Source organism: Callorhinus ursinus, unplaced genomic scaffold (genome assembly GCF_003265705.2).
Source record: "Callorhinus ursinus isolate GAN/ISIS: 27379988/994484 unplaced genomic scaffold, GSC_fseal_2.0 scaffold12, whole genome shotgun sequence".
Taxonomy (NCBI): domain Eukaryota; kingdom Metazoa; phylum Chordata; class Mammalia; order Carnivora; family Otariidae; genus Callorhinus; species Callorhinus ursinus.
In genome coordinates this window covers 73,003,388-73,025,320 of record NW_027397074.1, presented here as the reverse complement: position 1 = coordinate 73,025,320, position 21,933 = coordinate 73,003,388, and positions in this window count along the sequence as shown.

The following is a 21,933-nucleotide window of genomic DNA, read 5'->3' as shown; positions in this document are numbered from 1 at the left end:
GGACAAAGCCATAAAAGGAACCACAGTCCTGTAACTAAGACCTCTGACTCAGGTGTGGCTAAAGAAAGACCCCTCCTCACCTTGGGCAGTTTGTGGGGGTGGGCAGGGAACTTTCCCAAGGTAGAAGTGATCTAAGTGTCAAAGCTCAGGGGACACTACTTGGTTATGTATCAGAAGAGTGATTGAGTGGAAGAAATGTTTCCTGTGGGACCTCTCAAGTTGTCCCTAGACCAACCCTAGCTCCAACAAACTGGGTCCACCCTAGACCAACAAACTAGCTCCAAGTTTTGGAAGATTAGTGCTCGTATGGTACTGAAGGGTGAGCTAAATAAAGATCATTTTTAAGAAACTAAGCAGGGAAATCTAGTAAGAATTTTAATGATGGTTGGAGGAAGACCTTGGTGAGCATAGTGATGGCCTATGGTGATGGCCGACTTTGGAAGGAGAGACAGTGGAAGGGAAATTAGGACCACAGCTGCTGAAGTCCCAAGCAATGCAGTCCCAGCAACATCGTGCAGAAAATGAAAGCAGGTCAGGCATCAGAAAATCAGCAGGCACAGGGTCTGGACCTAGAGGCCCCCAGCATGACTGTGAAGACACCAAGAATCCCCCAAACATTGGGAAAGAAGCCAAGTTGCTTATCATAAATGGGATCTGAATTTGGGGACTTTTTTCCTCATCTTAAAGGACAAGTTGTCCCCAGCGAGCAGGAAGACTTGGCAGCGTAGGAGTATTAGTCACTATTATTATTACAGATAATGTTACTGCAAGGCATAACCACTTCCGTATTTAGATGTATCAGTTTAGCTGGTCCCTCCTCGCCAGCCTCAGTTTGATCACCTATAGATCAATGAGTTTGACCAGATAATATCTAAGTTGCCTTCCAACTACAATGAATTATGATGCTTGGAATTTGGAAAAGGAAGGGGAACTTGATGGAAAAACCAGGAGCACTGGATACAATGCAGGGGGAAAGGTAACAACAGGCAGCAGAGAAGTGATGAGGGTAGAATTCTTGGGTGGATACCATAACGTCACTTGTCATGAATAACTCTTGCTAGGGCACCCAGCCATCCCCGCTTGCCTGGGAAGGCAAGCGTTCTTGGATCACAGGGCTTTCCCCTGAAAAATAAATATGACTCTCAGAGAATATTCAGGTGAAAATGAAAGAAGGGAATACATATCATATCATTCAGTGAGCATGCTTCCAAAAGCCCAGCCAGAAGTGTAATAGGGATGATCATTTACCAACGTGAATAGAGAGAGTTAACAAATTCTGAGTTCATTAAGCAAATTTGCACAATTCTAAGGGCGAGTGCTTTTTTGTTTGGAGTTAAAGAAGAGGGTAGGATTTGCTTATTTCGGATCAGGGTATTTGCTTTTCTATTTTTTTTTTTTCATTTATTTATTTGAGAGAGAAAGCAAGAGAGAGCATGAGCAGGGGGGAGGGCAGAGGGAGAGAGAGGAGCAGACTCCCCACTGAGCAGGGAGCCCGATGGGGGGCTCCATCCCAGGACCCTGAGATCATGACCTGAGTCCAAGGCAGATGCTTAACTGACTGAGCCACCCAGGCGCCTGTAGGGTATTTGCTTTCCACAGGCAACCCAACAGAGTACGGTATTTGCCCACTGTTCTCCCCACCCTTACTTGCTTCCACCACCTCCAACATGGCGGGTGGGTTTGAGCCTCTTTGGAGGAAGAGGTTAGAAGTAAAAATTCAAGGTGTTTTAGTGAGAGATTTTGTAAGATTCAGGGCTCAAACAGTGATGCTTCAGCACCTAAGTGACAAAGTACAAGATAAAGTAGGCAGCGAAGTTCTGTCCATTTCAGCATGGAACCCGGCTTCCCCCCGGCTCCTTGAAGACAGACGGCTCTGGGAGCCTTACAAGATGGCAAGCTTCCTGAGGACATTGATGCAGTCAGCAAATGGCCAGGGTGAGGTACCTGCAGGGGGCACTTTGAAAAGTGGCATTAAGAATATATTTATATATTAAGAAATATGTATCATTTTCTGGCTTGCTTCACTTGATCATGAAAGATGAGGTTCGTTTCATTCATGTTCTTCTGTTTATATTAACTTCGACTTAGTATTCCATTGTGTAAGTACACTGCAATGTATTTTTCCAATCTATTATGGATACGCATTTGAGTTTCTAGGTTTTTGCTGTTATGACCAATGCTGCTATGAACATCTTTGTATACATAGACACTGGATTGCAATATATGTGCATAAGAATTTCTCTAGGAAAGGAATTGCTGAGGTGCAAATATATCTTCAACTCACCTGGATGATAACAAATCATTTTCCAAAGTGATTGTACCAATATGCTTTCTCCAGCTATCTCTGAAAAATTATGTTGTTCACTGACATTAAATACCACCAGGTTCTTTCATTTTTGCTAATCTGTAAGGTTTGTGATGGTATCTGGTTGTGATTTTATTTTATTCTATTTTTAAAGATTTTATTTATTTATTTGACAGAGAGACACAGCAAGAGAGGGAACACAAGCAGGGGAGAGGGAGAGGGAGAAGCAGGCTTCCCGCTGAGCAGGGAGCCCGATGCGGGGCTGGATTATGACCTGAGCCGAACGCAGACGCTTAACGCCGGAGCCGCCCAGGCGCCCCTGGCTGTGATTTTAATTGGCGTTTCACAGATTACTGAAGGGGTTGAGTGTTTTTTATTATGTTTTTTGGCCACTGGGATCTCCAGCTTTATTAACTATCTGTTCCAGCCTTAGCCCATTTTTGCTATGTGGTTGTTTTCCACATGATTAGTAGGAGGTTTTTATATATTCTGGATAATTGTCCTTTGTGTGTGTTGCAAATATCCTCTAACACTCTGGAGGCCTAGATTTGTGTGCTCTTTATGATATGTTTATGCGAAAAGACATTCTTAATTCTAACGTGATCAAACCTACCAATCTTTTTTTTTTTTAAAGGTTTTATTTATTTATTTGAGAGAGAGAGAATGAGAGATAGAGAGCACGAGAGGGAAGAAGGTCAGAGGGAGAAGCAGACTCCCCGCTGAGCAGGGAGCCCGATGCGGGACTCGATCCCGGGACTCCAGAATCATGACCTGAGCCGAAGGCAGTCGCTCAACCAACTGAGCCACCCAGGCGCCCACCTACCAATCTTTTCTCATAGTGCTTTTGTATCTTCTCTAAGAAACCCTTCCCTGACATGCAATCAGGAAGATGTTCTCTTTTCTCAGCTTGTGAAACCATACTACCCTGTCTTAATTACTTTATTTTCATAATAAATCTTTTTAAAATATTTTATTTATTTATTTGACAAAGAGAGAGAGAACACAAGTAGGCAGAGTGGCAGGCAGATAGAGAGGGAGAAGCAGGCTCCCCGCTGAGCAGGGAGCCGGATGTGGGGCTCGATCCCAGGACCCCAGGATCATGACCTGAGCCGAAGGCAGCCGCTTAACCGACTGAGCCACCCAGGTGCCCCTCATAATAAATCTTAAAATCAGTTGGCATTAGGGCACCTGGCTGGCTCAGTTGGTAGAGCATGGGACTCTTGATCTCAGAGTTGTGAGCTTGAGCCCCACACTGGGTGTAGAGATCACTTAAAAATTTTAAAATCTTAAAAAAAATCAGTGTTAATCCTCCAATTTTATTATATTTCAAAGTTGTTTGGCCATTCTAGATTCTTCCATGTGAATATTAGACTCAGTTTGTCAAAGTCCACCAGTTTGACAAAAAACTGATGGGATTTTGATTAGGACTCCATCGAACCTGGACATCACACTGGGGAGAATTGACATCTTAACAATATCGAGCCTTCTAACCAGTGAATTTCTTTAATTTCTCTCAGCAGTGTTTTATAATTTTCATTGTGTAGATCTTGCACATCTTTTGTCAGTTTGGTAGCTAAGTTTTCCACATTTTTGCTAGTTTGCTGAGAGTGTTTAATCAATAATAGATGTCGGGGGGCGCCTGGGTGGCTCAGTCGGTTAAGGTCTGTGTTCAGCTCAGGTCATGATCCCAGTGTCCTGGGATCAAGTCCCACATCGGGCTCCCTGCTCAGTGGGGAATCAGCTTCTCCCTCTCCCTCTACCTCTTCCCTTTTCCCTCCTCCCCTTCCCCAGCTCATGCTCTTTTTCACTCTTACTCTCTCTCATATAAATAAAATCCTTTTAAACAAATCCTATTTGTTTCATTTATTGACAAAATACTGCTCATTACATTCCTTTATTATCTTTTAATATCTATAGAATGAGTGGTGATGTCACATTTCACATTTCTGATACTGGTAATCTGTGTCTTCTCTCATTTTCATCTGATCAGTCTGGCTAGAGATTAATCAATTTTATTGACTTGCTTAAAAAACCATATTTTGGACTCTAATTTTTTTCTATTTTCCTGTTTTCTATTTTCTATTTTCATTTATTTCTGTTCTGAACTTTCTTTTTCTTTTTTTTTTCTTACCTCAAGTTTCATTTATTTTTTTTTCAGTTTTTTATGGTGAGAATTGAGGTTTTTAGTTTGAGACCTTTATTCTTTTTAATAACGGTATTAGTGTTTTCAAGTTCCCCCATAAGTACTGCTTTAATAGGATCTTATAAATTTTAGCATGTTGTGCTTTCATTTTCATTCAGTGAGTTCTAGATACCTTCTAATTTACCTTTGATTTCTTTTTTATCCCAGGGGTTATTTAGAAGTGTTTTATTTAGTTTTCAAATACTTGAGGTCTCTCCAAATATATCTGTTATTGATTTCTAATTTAATTCCAGTTTGGTCATAGAACACACTTTGTATGACTCAAATCCTTCTATATTGAGACCTATTTTATGGATAAGATTATGGTCTATCTTGGTAACGATACGCATTTAAAAAGAGCATATATTCTGCTGTTGTTGGGTGGGGTGTTCCATAAATTTCTATTAGGTCAACTGGATTGATTATATTATTCAAGTTCTATATATCCTTACTGATTTTCTGACTACTTGTTCTTTTGATTATTGGAAGAGGAGTATTGAAATCTCTTATTACCATTGTGGACTTGTCTATTTTTCTTTTCAGTTCTTTCAGTTTTTCCTTCACATATTTTAAAAGTCTATTACTGGGGGGAGCCTGGGTGGCTCAGTTGGTTAAGCGACTCTTTCGGCCCAGGTCATGATCCTGGAGTCCCGGGATCGAGTCCCACATCGGGCTCCCTGCTCGGCGGGGAGTCTGCTTCTCCTTCTGACCCTCTTCCCTCTCGTGCTCTCTATCTCTCATTCTCTCTCTCTCAAATAAATAAATAAAATCTTTAAAAAAAAAGTCTATTACTGGGTGCATTAATGTTTAGGATTATTGTATCTTCCTGGTGAATTGACTACTTTATCATTAGGAAATAACCTATCCTATCATGAAATATTATTGGCTCTGAAGGCAAGTTTGTTTGATATTAACATAGTCCCCCTAGTTTTCTTTTCATCAGTGTGAATATGGAATATAATTCCGACCCTTTGCTTTGTACCTAATTGTTTCCTTATAAATAGTATATAGTTGTGTTATGATTTTTTTTACCTCAGGGGATTATCTTTGCTTTTTTTATTAATATATAATGTATTATTTGTTTCAGAGGTACAGGTCTGTGATTCATCAGTTTTATACAATTCAGAGTGCTCACCATAGCACATACCCTTTCCAATGTCTATCACCCAGCCACCCCATCCCTCCCACCCCCCTCCACTCCAGCAACCCTCAGTTTGTTTCCTGAGATTAATAGTCTCTTATGGTTTGTCTCCCTCTCTGGTTTCATCTTCTTTAATTTTTCCCTCCCTTCCCCTATGATCCTCTGTCTTGTTTCTCAAATTCTACATATCAGTGAGATCATATGATAATTGTCTTTCTCTGATTGACTTATTTTGCCTAGCATAATACCCTCTAGTTCCATCCATGTCATTGAAAATGGCAAGATTTCATTTTTTATGGCTGCATAATATTCCATTGTATATATATACCACTTCTTCTTTATCTATTCATCTGTTGATGGACATCTAGGCTCTTTCCATAGTTTGGCTATTGTGGACATTGCTGCTATAAACTTTGGGGTGCACATGCCCCTTTGGATCACTACATTTGTATCTTTGGGATAAATACCCAGTAGCACAATTGCTGGATCGTATGGTAGCTCTATTTTCAACTGTTTGAGGAACCTCCATACTGTTTTCCAGAGGGGTTGCACCAGCTTGCATTCCCACCAACAGTGTAGGAGGGCACCCCTTTCTCCGCATCCCCGCCAGCATCTGTCATTTCCCAATTTGTTAATTTTAGCCATTCTGACCAGTGTGAGGTGGTATCTCACTGTGGTTTTGATTTGTATTTCCCTGATGCCAAGTGATGTTGAACACTTTTTCATGTGTCTGTTGGCCATTTGGATGTCTTCTTTGGAAAAATGTCTGTTCATGTCTTCTGCCCATTTCTTGATTGGATTATTTGTTCTTCGGGTGTTGAGTTTGATAAGTTCTTTATAGATTTTGGTAACTAGCCCTTTATCTGATATGTTATTTGCAAATTTCTTCTCCCATTCTGTCAGTTGTCTTTTGGTTTTGTTGACTGTTTCTTTTGCTGGGCAAAAGCTTTTTATCTTGATGAAATCCCAATAGTTCATTTTTGCCCTTGCTTCCCTTGCCTTTGGCAATGTTTCTAGGAAGAAGTTGCTGCGGCTGAGGTCGAAGAGGTTGCTGCCTGTGTTCTCCTCTAGGATTTTGATGGATTCCTGTCTCACATTTAGGTCCTTCATCCATTTTGAGTCTATTTTTGTGTGTGGTGTAAGGAAATGGTCCGGATTCATTCTTCTGCATGTGGCTATCCAATTTTCCCAACACCATTTTTTAAAGAGACTGTCTTTTTTCTATTGGACATTCTTTCCTGCTTTGTCAAAGATTAGTTGACCATAGAGTTCAGGGTCCATTTCTGGGCTCTCTATTCTGTTCCATTGATCTATGTGTCTGTTTTTGTGCCAGTACCATACTGTCTTGATGATTACAGCTTTGTAATAGAGCTTGAAGTCTGGAATTATGATGCCACCAGCTTTGCTTTGCTTTTTCAACATACCTCTGGCTATTTGGGGTCTTTTCTGGTTCCATACAAATTTTAGGATTATTTGTTCCATTTCTTTGAAAAAAGTGGATGGTATTTTGATAGGGATTGCATTAAATGTGTAGATTGCTCTAAGTAGCATAGATATTTTCACAATATGTGTTCTTGCAATCCATGAGCATGGAACGTTTTTCCATTTCTTTGTATCTTCCTCAGTTTCTTTCCCGAGTATTTTATATTTTTCTGCATACAGATACTTTGCCTCTTTGGTTAGATGTATTCCTAGGTATCTTATGGTTTTGGGTGCAATTGTAAATGAGATCAACTCCTTAATTTCTCTTTCTTCTGTCTTGTTGTTGGTGTGTAGAAATGCCACGGATTTCTGTGCATTGATTTTATATCCTGCCACTTTACTGAATTCCTGTATGAGTTCTAATAGTTTTGGGGTGGAGTCTTTCAGGTTTTCCACATAAAGTATCATATCATCTGCAAAGAGTGAGAGTTTGACTTCTTTGCTGATTTGGATGCCTTTTGTTTCTTTTTGTTGTCTGATTGCTGAGGCTAGGACTTCTAGTACTATGTTGAATAACAGTGATGATAGTGGACATCCCTGCTGTGTTCCTAACCTTAGGGGAAAAACTCTCAGTTTTTCCCCATTGAGAATGATACTTGCTGTGGGTTTTTCATAGATGGCTTTTATGATATTGAGGTATATACCCTCTGTCCCTACACTGTGAAGAGTTTTAATCAAGAAAGGATGCTATACTGTGACAAATGCTTTTTCTGCATCTATTGAGAGTATCATATGGTTCTTGTTCTTTTTTATTAAAGTATTATATCACATTGATTGATTTGTGGATATTGAACCAACCTTGCAGCCCAGGAATAAATCCCACTTGGTCATGGTGAATAATCTTTTATTTTTTTTATTTTATTTATTTTATTTTTTATTTTTTTTTAAAAGATTTTATTTATTTATTTGTGAGAGAGAGAATGAGAGACAGAGAGCATGAGAGGGAAGAGGGTCAGAGGGAGAAGCAGACCCCCTGCTGAGCAGGGAGCCCGATGTGGGACTCGATCCCAGGACTCCAGGATCATGACCTGAGCCGAAGGCAGTCGCTTAACCAACTGAGCCACCCAGGCGCCCGGTGAATAATCTTTTAATGTACTGTTGGATCCTATGGGCTAGTGTTTTGGTGAGAATTTTTGCATCCACATTCATCAGGAATATTGGTCTGTAATTCTTCTGTTTGATGGGGTCTTTGTCTGGTTTTGGGATCAAGGTAATGCTGGCTTCATAGAATGAGTTTGGGAGTTTTCCTTCCATTTCTATTTTTTGGAACAGTTTCAGAAGACTAGCTATTAATTCTTCTTTAAATGTTTAGTAGAATTCTCCTGGGAAGCCATCTGGCCCTGGGCTCTTGTTTGTTGGGAGATTTTTGATGACTTCTTCAATTTCCTTACTGGTTATGCATCTGTTCAGGTTTTCTATTTCTTCCTGGTTCAGTTTTGGTAGTTTATACATCTCTAGGATTGCATCCATTTCTTCCAGATTGTCTCATTTGCTGGCATATAGTTGCTCATAATATGTTCTTATAATTGTTTGTATTTCTTTGGTGTTGGTTGTGATCTCTCCTCTTTCATTCATGAATTTATTTGTTTGCATCCTTTCTCTTTTCTTTTTGATACATCTGGCCAGGGGTTTATCAATCTTATTAATTGTTTCAAAGAACCAGCTCCTAGTTTCGTTGATCTGTTCTACTGTTCTTTTGGTTTCTATCTCATTGATTTCTGGTGATTTTTATTATTTCTCTTCTCCTGCTGGGTTTAGGCTTTATTTGCTGTGCTTTCTCCAGCTCCATTAGGTGTAGGGTTAGGTTGTGTATTTGAGAACTTTCTTGTTTCTTGACAGAAGCTTGTATTGCTATATATTTTCCTCTTGGGACTGCCTTTGCTGCATCCCAAAGATTTTGAAGAGTTGTGTTTTCATTTTCATTTGTTTCCATGAATGTTTTTAGTTCTTCTTTAATTTCCTGGTTGACCCATTTCTTTACTGGATGCTCTTTAGCTTCCATGTATTTGAGTTCTTTAAACTTTTCTCTTGTGACTGAGTTCTAGTTTCAAAGCGTTGTTGTCTGAAAATATGTAGGGAATGATCCCAATCTTTTGGTACCTGTTCAGACCCGATTTGTGACCCAGGATGTGATCTCTTCTGGAGAATGTTCCATGGGCACTAGAGAAGAATGTGTATTCTGTTGCTTTGGCATGGAACGTTCTGAATATCTCTCTGAAGTCCATCTGGTCCAGTGTGTCATTTAAAGTCTTTATTTCCTTGTTGATCTTTTGCTTAGATGATCTGTCCATTTCAGTGAGGGGGGTGTTAAAGTCCCCTACTATTATTGTATTATTGTCAATGTGTTTCTTTGCTTTTGTTATTAATTGGCTGCTCCCATGTTAGGAGCATAGATAATTGAAATTGTTAGATCTTCTTGTTGAATATACCCTTTAAGTATGATATAGTGTCCTTCCTCATCTCTTATTATAGTCTTTGGTTTAAATTCTAATTTGTCTGATATAAGGACTGCCACCTCAGCTTTCTTTTGATGTCCATTAGCATGGTAAATGGTTTTCCACCCCCTCATTTTAAATCTGGAGGTGTCTTTGCATCTAAAATGAGTCTCTTGCAGACAGCATATAGATGGGTCTTGTTTTTGTTTTTTTTTTTTTTTTTATCCAAGCTGATACCTTGTGTCTTTTGATTGGGGCATTTAACCCATTTACATTCAGGGTAACTATTGAAAGATACGAATTTAGTGCTCTTGTATTGCCTGTAAGGTGACTGTTACTGTATATTGTCTCTATTCCTTTCTGGTCTATGTTACTTTTAGGCTCTCTTTGCTTAGAGGACCCCTTTCAGTATTTCTTGTAGGGCTGGTTCAGTGTTTGCAAATTCTTTCAGTTTTTGTTTGTCCTGAAAGCTTTTTATCTCTCCTTCTATTTTCAGTGACAGCCTAGCTGGATATAGTATTCTTGGCTGCATATTTTTCTCACTTAGTGCCCTGAATATATCATGCCAGTCCTTTCTGGACTGCCAGGTCTCTGTGTATGCTGCCAATGTAATGTTTCTACCTTTGTAGGTTACAGACCTCTTGTCCCAAGCTGCTTTCAGGATTTTCTCTTTGTCTCTGAGACTTGTAAGTTTTACTGTTAGATGTCAAGGTGTTGATCTATTTTTATTGATTTTGAGGGGAGTTCTTTGTGCCTCCTGGATTTTGATGCATGTTTCCTTCCCCAAGTTAGGGAAGTTCTCCACTATAATTTGCTCCAGTATACCTTCTGCCCCCTCTCTCTTTCTTCTATCTTCTGGGGTCCCAGTTATTGTGTTGTTTCACTTTACGGCATCACTTACCTCTCAAATTCTCCCCTCGTGAGGCAGTAGTTGTTTATCTCTCTTTTTCTCAGCTTCTTTATTCTCCATCATTTGGTCTTCTGTATCACTAATTCTCCCTTCTGCTTCATTTATCCTAGCAGTTAGAGCCTGTTTTATTTTTTAGCCACCCAGGCTCCCCTTTATGTATAGTTTTTTTAATTTAATTTTTTATTGTTATGTTAATCACCATACATTACATCATTAGTTTTTGATGTAGTGTTCCACGATTCATTGTTTGTGCACAATACCCAGTGCTCCATGCAGAACGTGCCCTCCCCAATTCCCCCCACCAGGCCAACCCATCCTCCCACCCCCCCTCCCCTCTAGAACCCTCAGTTTGTTTTTCAAAGTCCATCGTCTCTCATGGTTCATCTCCCCCTCCGAATTCCCCCCTTCATTCTTACCCTCCTGCTATCTTCTTCTTCTTCTTCTTTTTTTTAACATATATTGTATTATTTGTTTCAGAAGTACAGATCTGTGATTCAACAGTCTTGCACAATTCACAGCGCTCACCATAGCACATACCCTCCCCAATGTCTATCACCCAGGCACCCCATCCCTCCCACCCCCCACCACTCCAGCAACCCTCAGTTTGTTTCCTGAGATTAAGAATTCCTCATATCAGTGAGGTCATATGATACATGTCTTTCTCTGATTGACTTATTTCACTCAGCATAACACCCTCTAGTTCCATCCACATTGTTGCAAATGGCAAGATCTCATTCCTTTTTATGGCTGCATAATATTCCATTGTATTTATATATACCACATCTTCTTTATCCATTCATCTGTCGATGGACATCTTGGGTTAGAGCCTCTATTTTTGACTGCATCTCATTAATAGCCTTTGTGATTTCAACTTGGTTAGATTTTAGTTCTTTTATTTCTCCAGAAATGGATTCTCTAGTATCTTCTATGCTTTTTTCAAGCCCAGCTAGTATCTTTATAATCGTCATTCTGAACTCTAGTTCCGACATCTTACTAATGTCCATACTGATTATGTCCCTAGCAGTTGGTACTCTTATTCTTTTTTTTTTTTGAGGTGAGTTTTTCCATTTTGTCATTTTGTCCAGAAGAATAGACAAATGAGAGGGAAAAAAATGCTAAAAGGGTAACAACGACCCCAGAAAATTATACACTAAACAAATCAGAAGAGACACAAAACTGGGGGGAAAAGAAAGAAAAAAAAATATGATCAGGCGGCTGAATAGAACAGAGCCACACACTAGATTTTGGGTGTATTTTGGTCTGTTAGAAGAAACTGCCTCCCAAAATTTTGAAGAAAGAAAAACTTACACACACATACATATATATATGAAGGGATGGAATATGAGTGTAAAAATGAAAATTAAAAAAGATTTTAAAAAAGAAGTGGTAAGATAAGAAGTTGGTTGAAAAAATAAGAAAAATTAAAAAAAAAAGGAGAGAATGTGATCAGACAGGAGTCTAGAACAAAGGCATACACTAGATTTAGGGTATATTTTGGTCTGTTAGAAGAAACTGTATCCCAAAATTTTAAAGAAAGAAAAACTTATTAAAAAAAAAGAAAGAAAGAAAAACTTATATATATACAAAAAATAAGGTTAAATACAATGAAGGGATAGAATATGATTGTAAAAATGAAAATTAAAAAACATTTTAAAAAAAGGAATTGATAAGATGACTGAAAAAGGAAAGAAGAAGAATTAAAAAAAAGAAATAGAAAAAGAAAAAATAAGGAAAATTTAAAAAATTAACTTTGAAAGACTAAAGAATCAGGGGGAAAAAAGCCATGAATTCTATGTGTGGTATTCCCCTAGCGCTGGAGTTCTGCCGTTCTCATTGATCTGTAAACTTGGCCTTGGCTGGCTGTTCTTGCTGATCTTCTGGGGGAGAGGCCTGTTGCTGTGGTTCCCAAATGTCTTTGCGGAGGCGGAATTGCCCCGCAATTACTTGCTGGGTCCGGGCTAAGTAATCTGCTCAGGTTTGCTCTCGGGAGCTTTTGTTCCCTGCAAGCTCTCGGTACAGCTTTGGAGGACCAGGGTGAAAATGGAGGCCTCCCAATCTCCACCCCGGAGTAGCCGAGAACTTGGGGCCCCGCTCCTCAGTGCGCCCCCAGAGAAAAGCAGTCAGTCACTTCTGTCTCCCCGGTCTCCGGCCGCACTCCGTGCTCACCCGGCCTGTAACCGAGTTGTTTCTATCTCTGGCACCCGACCCTGTGTGGAGTCTCCAAACCCAGCAGATCCCTGTGGTGCGCTCCCGCGCCGCTCCTCCCGGGGGAGGAAGAGGAGTCTCCCCTGATCTGCTGCTTGTTGGGTCCCTGCTGGAGGAGCAGTGGCCCGACTGTGCCACGGATCACAGTTTATGGCCACCCCGAGCTGAGTGTCTGCGCCTCGGCTCCGTCTCTGCAGCTGGCTTCCCCGCTCCGATACCTGGGAGCTGTGCCGCACTCAGGCACCCCCGGTCTTTCTGTGACCCCGAGGGTCCTGAGACCACACTGTCCCGCGAGGGTTCCACCCTCCGCTTAGCCACTGGAGCGACGTCCCTCAGCGGAGCCGACTTCTACAAGTTCCGATTTTGTGCTACGCTGCTCTATCACTTGCCAGAAGCGGCCCACGGAGGCCCCCTCCCCCGCCGTCTATCCTCCCGAATATCGCCTCGGATTCACTTCTCTGCACGTCCTACCTTCCAGAAAGTGGTCGCTCTTCTGTTCAGAGAGTTGTTGCTATTCTTTTCTTTGAGCTCCTGTTGAGTTCGTAGGTGTTCAGAATGGTTTGGTAACTGTCTAGCTGAATTCCTGGGACCAGATGAAATTTAGGTCTCCTACTCCTCTGCCATCTTTCTCCTCCCTAGAGGGAGACTCTTAAGCAGACTCCACACTCAGCACAGAGCTCATGGTGGGGCTCTATCTCACGACCCTCAGATCATGACCTGAACCAAAAATCAAGAGTTGATTGCTTAGGGCGCCTGGGTGGTTCAGTTGGTTAAGCGACTGCCTTCGGCTCAGGTCCTGATCCTGGAGTCCCAGGATCGAGTCCCACATCGGGCTCCCTGCTCAGCAGGGAGTCTGCTTCTCCCTCTGACCCTCTTCCCTCTCGTGCTCTCTATCTCTCATTCTTTCTCTCTCAAATAAATAAATAATTAAAATCTTAAAAAAAAAAAAGAGTTGATCGCTTAACGGACTGAGCCACCCAGGTGTCCCTTAAATGTCTCTATTTTTAACATAACATCAAATCTTTCCTAGTTTGCTTGTTTTAAAATTTCATACTCCAATTCCTTATTTCAAGAATGGAAGGAAGGAAATAATGAATAAAGTTTTGCCACTTCTGATTTAAGGGAAGATTTTAAAAAATGTGATAGGCTAAAATTTGGAACCAAGCCCAGCACAATGAGGTTTGAATCAGCGTTAGGGTTTAAAGAATCTATTACATGAACACAAACTAGGAGAGACTAATTCTTGGAGAAACTCAGAAAAAATAAGGATTTGCTACCAGCAATTCTGTAAGACATAATAGTGCAAAAAATAGAATGACAAATCAAGGAAGTTGATAGGCTCATTGGACTTGGCTCTGGTTAGATCCTTTCCAGAGAAATTCTCTTTTCTTGCCATGTTGTGCCAAGCCCATGGAAAACTGAATTGCACTAATGAGAAGATTAGAAATCAGGTCAGTAAAGGCATTGTGATAATTGAGATTGTCCCACAAATTGACAAACTTCCTCCCGAATCTCTGACCTCATCAAGAACAGAATTATTTTTTCCTGGGTTGGATGACCCACATTATGAGGGCTGCAAATGATTTCTCACTGAATGGGAAATAGTAGTAAAACTTTATGGCAGTGGTTCTCAAACTTTGGTTTCAGGATCCCTTTACACTCTTAAAAAATTATTGAGGACCCCAAAGAGCTTTAGTTTAATGTGGGCTACATTAACCAATATTTACTATATTAGAAATGAAAACCAAGAAATTTAAAAAATAGTGATATATTCTTTCATTGAAAGATAACAAGAAAACCCCCACTGCATACAAATTACATATTTTTATGGAAAAAAATGACTACATTTTCCAAAACAAAAATTGAGTGGGAAGAGTGGCATTATTTTGCATTTTTACAAAACTCTTTAATGTAGAATTTCATAGACAGCTGAATTCTTGTGTCTTCTTTTGCATTTGCTCTGTGCACTATTGCATGTGGTGTAGCCTGTGGAAACTCCACTCTACGCTTGTGGGAGAATAAGAGTGAAAAAAGAGGGCGCCTGGGTGGCTCAGTTGGTTAAGCACCTGCCTTCGCTCAGGTCATGATCCTGGAGTCCCTGGATTGAGTCCCGCATCGGGCTCCCTGCTCCACAGGGAGTCTGCTTCTCCCTCTGACCCTCCCCCCTCTCATGTGCTCTCTCTCTCTCTCTCTCTCTCTCTCATTCTCTCTGTCTCAAATAAATAAATAAAATCTTTTTTTAAAAAAAGAGTGAAAAAAGAAAATGCTGTCTAAGTATTGTCATGAAAATCATTTTGGCCCCATAAGCTCTCTAAAAATATCTTGCATATCCCAGTTACACTTTAACTCTGTATGGTCTGATAATATCAACCCAAATTATCGAACAAACAATACTACATGAATAAGCCAGGCTCTCCCCTTCCAGTGGGAGGATTCTACTTTGGAAGAAAGCATCGACACATGAATTCATCAAAACCCAAAACAATCGTTCATTATTTTTTTCCCATATCAAGATGTAACAAAATCTTCAACTAGTAGAAGTTCAACACTCTTGACAGCATCATATCACTGGCAGGTATGAATTTATTTTTTTTAAAGATTTTATTTATTTATTTGAGAAAGAGAATGAGAGAGAGAGAGAGAGAGCTTGAGGGGGGGTGGGTCAGAGGGAGAAGCAGACTCCCCGCTGAGCAGGGAGTCCGATGCGGGACTCGATCCCGGGACTCCAGGATCATGACCTGAGCCGAAGGCAGTCGCTTAACCAACTGAGCCACCCAGGCGCCCTGGCAGGTATGAATTTAAATAATTCACCTGCCAAGAAACTGTCTTGAAAAGATTTCATATCAGGGTCATGTCAATGTTGATATATCTATGAGGAAATTTAAATTTAAAGTTGCCCAAAAAGTAATTTCTTAATTCAGAAATCCAAAAGCAATGTTTAATGTACAAGTAATTTTCACTGTTTCTTCAGTTCTGCATAAGCTTTATTACAGTTACACTCAAACATGTTTATAGTTGAAGAGGAAGAAACTCCAACTTGCACTGAATTTTTAAAACTAAATCTAAACTTATATGTTTTCACAATACTAAAAATCTTTAGATCATATTTATGAGAACACATTTGCTTCTGCATATTCAAATTTCCATTCCATTCCATGCAAAGACATGTTCTTATATATTATATGTAAACCTCAGGCAGATTCAGATCAAAATGTTGGGCTAATTTATAAGCAGTACAAGCTTATTGCCACTGAAACTATTAAATTGACCTGTCTAAATATTTGTTTTTGTGGTTCTGTATTACAAAAGCCCAATATCCAAGTGAAATCCATTTCCCTACATTTTTGTACTGTGGTGGGTTTTTTTTTATAATTATTATTTTTTAAAAGATTTTATTTATTTATTTGACAGAGAGATAGAGAGAGAGCACAAGTAGGAAGAGTGGCAGGCAGAGGGAGAGGGAGAAACAGGCTCTCCACTGAGCAGGGAACCCAACGCAGGGCTCAATCCCAGCACGCGCAGGATCATGACCTGAGCCGAAGGCAGCCGCTCAGTCGACTGAGCCACCCGGGAGCCCCCATGTACTGCCGTGGTTTTAGATTATTCTTTTTTTAAATCTTTTTTTTTTTTTTTTATTTGAGAGAGAGAGCATGAGAGGGAGCATGAGAGGGAAGAGGGTCAGAGGGAGAAGCAGACTCCCTGCTGAGCAGGGAGCCCGATGCGGGACTCGATCCCGGGCCTCCAGGATCATGACCTGAGCCGAAGGCAGTTGCTTAACCAACTGAGCCACCCAGGCGCCCTAGATTATTCTTGATACAAGCCAAGTTTATGGCCTAATCCCACAGCTTATTCTTAGTAACTGGATAATAATTACAGTATTTGTTTACTAAAAAATGAAGCTCATCATTTTCCAAGAAGATCCAACTCCCTGAACCTATTTGGCTTTTTCTCATGTGTTGCTAACAATTGCCTGGTTTGCCAGTTTCTCTGTATCTCTCACGTGCCCTCTTAACCTAATTGTCTGATTTTTTCCTACTATGGTGATCTAATTCTTAGGTAAGGCTTCACTTCAGTAATTTCATTCTTTAAAATTTTCTCCACGTGAAGTTTTCCAACTCGAACCTTCACATATCTGCCAATTTAAGAGAAGGTCTTCTTTGGAATGTTGGGTCCCCCAAATCACACCAAACAACCTGCTGATCAGAGTAGGTTTATGGAGGTAAGGGGAATGCTGCCCTTATGGAGTCTTGTTAGCCTCTCAGAGGGGAGAGAAGAAGGCAAAGTTGGGATATTTCTTGAGATGTTGAGTCTGGTCGTTCGAAGGAGGACAGGGTGGTGATTGGCACTGGATTAGAATTGGGGAAAAATGATGACAGAACAGACTAAGCTTGGTGGGTCCTAGAAGGTAAGGATTTTGAGGATAGTCTTCAAAGATTCTTGGGATAAACTGCTATTTGTTGCTTTGTATGAAAGAGTTGGCGGGCCTTTTAGGAAGTTCCTGAAATGAACAATATAGTTATCTGCCATTTTTATCTTCCCGGGCAAGAATCTCCTTGAGGGCGCCTGGGTGGCTCAGTTGGTTGGGCGACTGCCTTCGGCTCAGGTCATGATCCTGGAGTCCCGGGATCGAGTCCCGCATCGGGCTCCCTGCTCGGCGGGGAGTCTGCTTCTCCCTCTGACCCTCTTCCCTCTCGTGCTCTCTATCTCTCATTCTCTGTCTCTCAAATAAATAAATAAAATCTTTAAAAAAAAAAAGAATCTCCTTGAGGCATGTGTTAATGAAGAAAATAAACTCATATGAATGTAGACTGTAAGTCATGTGGTACAGATGGTTTCAGTTCTCAGTATCCTTCTCATTAAAAGAACACAATTTTTGTAGAGAAAAGGATGCCTCATATAAAGTACTTTTATAAATTATTTAGTTTGAACATATATCATATGTAAATAATACAAGTTATAAAAATAAATATACTTATAAAAAATTTACTGGGTGAATGCATGGAGAAACTCTAGCTAGGGAGGAGAAGCTGACCAAGCAGCTTGATTCTGTCTCCCTGGTTCCTCCTTCCTCTTGGAGCTCTAATATTTTATGCCTTTGTTGCCATCATGCCAGACTTCCCTGAGTACAGTTTACAATTCCAATTTTTGGAACAAAAATATCCTTTCTTTTCAATTCCTTCTTACAATTCCAATTTTTGGAACAAAAATATCCTTTCTTTTCAATTCCCTGGCATAGCTCAGTTAGGCAAGAATTTTAGAAATTATTGCTAGCTACTAAGAAAACACTGAGAGAAGTGAACAAAGAAATGACCCCAACATTCAAACAAAAGAATGACATCTACAATAACCAACGGTATGTCTACTCCCAACAATCGGTGCTGAGTAAACAGAACCATCTGTTTACTTAGTAAAAATTCCATGGTTGTTTCAAGGCAAGATTGCTGATACTACTTTAATCACTGCTTAACCATGTACACACTCTGATTTCCTAAGATAATTCTCATAGCAGTCCACAAGATGAAGTTAGAGCTCCTTTGCTTGACACTCAAGACCTACACAGTGTGGGCCGGTCTACCTTCCCAGCCACATTCGCCACGCCTTCTCTTTCCCCAGTGCCTCCCCAACCATCTGTGCCAAGGTACTTGCCATTTTCCGATCCCACCATCTTTATTCATGCTGATACGCCTTGCTTCTTGTTGTAACCACTTCTTGGAATGCCCTCCCCACTCTTCATGACATAGCCCAACTTCAAGGCCAGATGTAAATAGGACCCCCACTGTGTAAAAGTTCCCATCCTCCCATCTTTGCCTTTCTATCGCCCTTGCCCCACCATCTCACAGTCAGTTCTAGACGTCTGGTCTATACCAGGCTCCCTGGCTGGAGCACGGTAGAACACACCTCGGTAGAGCAACATAGATTTGACTTGGTTTGGTTTGGTTTGGTTTGGTTTGATCTAGCTTTATTTAAGCCTGCCACCTTGCACACCTCTATGGCTTTATTGTACTTTTAGCCTCTGTGGTGGTTTCCTTATTGCATTACAGGAGACACATAAGAAAAATGGGAGAAAAATAAGGACAATCAAGAAATTTAACAGAACTACTCCCTGTCAAAGTTGTTTTTCTCTTGCTTCTGGTTTCCAGGCAGGAGACAAATAGAATCTTATTTAAAAACAGATATTTTTAAATATTACTCTTTTTTTTCACCTAAAGTATAACTACCTCCCCACCTATAGACAATCGATCCTGGATGTTAGGAATTAATTCAAGGAAGGAGTGAAGATTCCCATTTTATGTGGTCTGAGACTCACGAATGTCTCTCTTCCCTTTCCTTCCAGATAGCTGACTGGGGGTTGGGAGGGCACATCAGGCAAGGAAGCTTCGTAGGCTGATCAGAGTGTTTCTTATTGTGAAAAAACAAACAAACAAACAAACAAACAGTCATGTCTCTCATTTCCCCCATCATCTTTGAGAACACCTGCCTTCCTGCACTCTTAACTCTAGTGCTTACGACAGCCACAGCCCTCAGGTCCCTTAGCTGATCTGTATGTCAAGTATCACCTGACACTGCGGCGGCCATGTTGGACAGCCCCGACAAAGCATCTAGAGGAACAAAGGGAAGAGAACATATACTTTTTACGGTGTTTTGTCTTGGCTGCCGCAGACATGGGACTGGGGAGAGGGCTCCCCATTGCCCTCCCGACCCCCAGGTAGAAGGACCTGTAGACATACCAAGGCATGGGGGGGGCTTCACTGGGATCATCTAAGCCTTGAATCCCAGGAAGGTTAGAGGCCCTCCCCTACGAGGCTGAGGGTCTCCATCTTATGTTACACCCAGGGCCTTCCGAATTTCTTCAAAGAAATGAGATGGGGAGGATATGTCCTTGGCCCCATTTCCTACAGAGATAGGGAAGCCTGCAATCTGGATAAGGCAAGAAGCTAAACAATGATCTAGAAAGCAATCCATTGTTTGTCTGTGTTGTCTATAACAATTTATATACTGTCGTAGTTGGTCAAGACACACTTTCTTTTTTACTAAGAAACAAAATATAACTTAATGAATCTTAAGTACAGTAGGTATCGCATTTTTTTTTTTGGTATCACACATTCATATTAATCATTTTTACTTTCACTTGTAATACTCTAATATTATTGGGGCGCCTGGGTGGCTCAGATGGTTGGGCTTCTGCCTTCGGCTCGGGTCATGATCCCAGGGTCCTGGGATCGAGCCCCATATCAGGCTCCTGGCTCAGTGGGGAGCCTGCTTCTCCCTCTCCCCCTGCTCATGCTCTCTCTCTCTCTCTCTATCTCTGTGTCTCAAATGAATAAATAAAATCTTTAAAAAAATACGCTAATATTATTGCATGTATCCAGATCTGATGCTTTATCTTTTTAGTTGTTGATTGATCTCCTTTAATCTTTATTCCACTACTCATGAATTCTGTCAGTCTTCAAGGTTTTTCTCTTTTGATAATAACTAGTGGAAAAAAGAAAATCCTGAGTTTCTCCTTGCAGATGATAAATAGAAGAGATGATGTCTGCTAAGTGACTCACTCTTGTCATAAATGAGACTGTTGGCTACAGAAACATAAAGACCTAGAGATTCTCAGTTTAGCCACACAAAGGCCTGTGGCCTTACTGTGAACCTCCATTTCTTCATCAGTAAAACATAGGTAATGAGAAACCTATTTCACAATGGCTTTGTGAGAGCTCCATGAGATGACATGTATCACACACTTACTCTGACTGCTATTATTAGATTCAACGACATGAAACTGACATTTTTGTATTTTAAAAAGGTGAATTTTATAATTTTTTTTTATGATTCTATCTCATGTTAGCTAGTAAGAAGCAAAAGTGGAATCCAAACTCCAATCTTCTGGGTCCCTGCTCTCCGCACTTCCATACCATGCTAACTTTCACTGTTGGTGAAACTTATTTTTAGAAGGAAAAGTGCTGATAGCAGAATTATGAAATAGCTTAATACAGGAGATGTGTGACGAGAACAACCAGTGAGAGTGGGAGAGAAAGAGAAGTTACAGAACTGGTGCAAACTTCTAGACATTACAAATATTAGTGGCTTTCATAAAAGCAATGAGGTATATGTGGTGGAAGATTCTGGAAATCTCATCAATGTCATTCATTAGGGATTGTGATAGTTAATTTCATGAGTTCACTTGTCTGGGCCATGGGGTGCCTAGACATTTGATCAAACATTATTTTGGGGCTGTCAATAAGGGTGATTACGTTTGTCTCACTAGACTAAGTTGATTGCCCTTCCTGGTGTTGGGGAGGGGGGAACTCATCCAATCAATTAAAGACCTGAATTTAAAAAAAAAAAAAAAAGGCTGAGCAAGAGGGAGTTTTGCCTCCCTGACTACTGGAGCTGAGACATCAGTCTTCCTCTGCTCTCTAAGCAGAACTTAGGTCACCAGCTTTCCTGGGTCTCCATCTTGCAGAGAGCTGACTACAGATCTTGTGCAATCTATAACCACATGAGCCAATTCCTAATAATATTATCTCAAGAGAAAGAGAGAGAAAGATTGTAATATCTATTTTATATTATTATATATCTATAATCTATATATTTCATATCTATTATATATCTATTTATATTTATATTTTGTATGTATTGGTTCTGGTGTCTGGAGAACCCTGACTAATGCAAGGATGGATACCAAAGGTTCTGTTAAGTTAGTAAGTTATCTTTAATATTGCACTCTGAAGCTGCCATCCATAATTGTACCTACAGGATTCTTCAAAGATAATGATGCTGGGGGGGCGCCTGGGGGGCTCAGTTGGTTAAGTGTCCAACTCTTGATTTCGGCTCAGGTCATAATCTCAGCATGGTGAGATTGAGCCCCATGTAGGGCTCTGTGCTCAGTGGGGAGTTGGCTTGGGATTCTCTCTCTCCATCTCCCTCTGCCCCTCCCCGCCCCCCATAAATAAATCTTAAAAAAAAAAGATAATGGTAATTACTTTGTAGATTTTTTTTAAGTCTGAGCACATGAACCCCAGATCTGTCATTAGGCAGCCACCTTTGTTCTGTCTGTGAAGTCATGACTCAAATCCAAAGGCTTCCTGTGGGTAAAAAGGAATGCGTCTCAGATTTCAGTGGGGCAGTGTACTGGACAGGGCTTGAGATTGGATGTCAGAAGACCTGCATTTAAATTTCAGCTCTGCTCTTTATTGGCTCCAAGAAGTAACTTTTTGAGCTTTGGCTTTCTCACCTACAAAGTGAGCATAATAAAGACTAATTCAAGGGATCTGGGAAAGA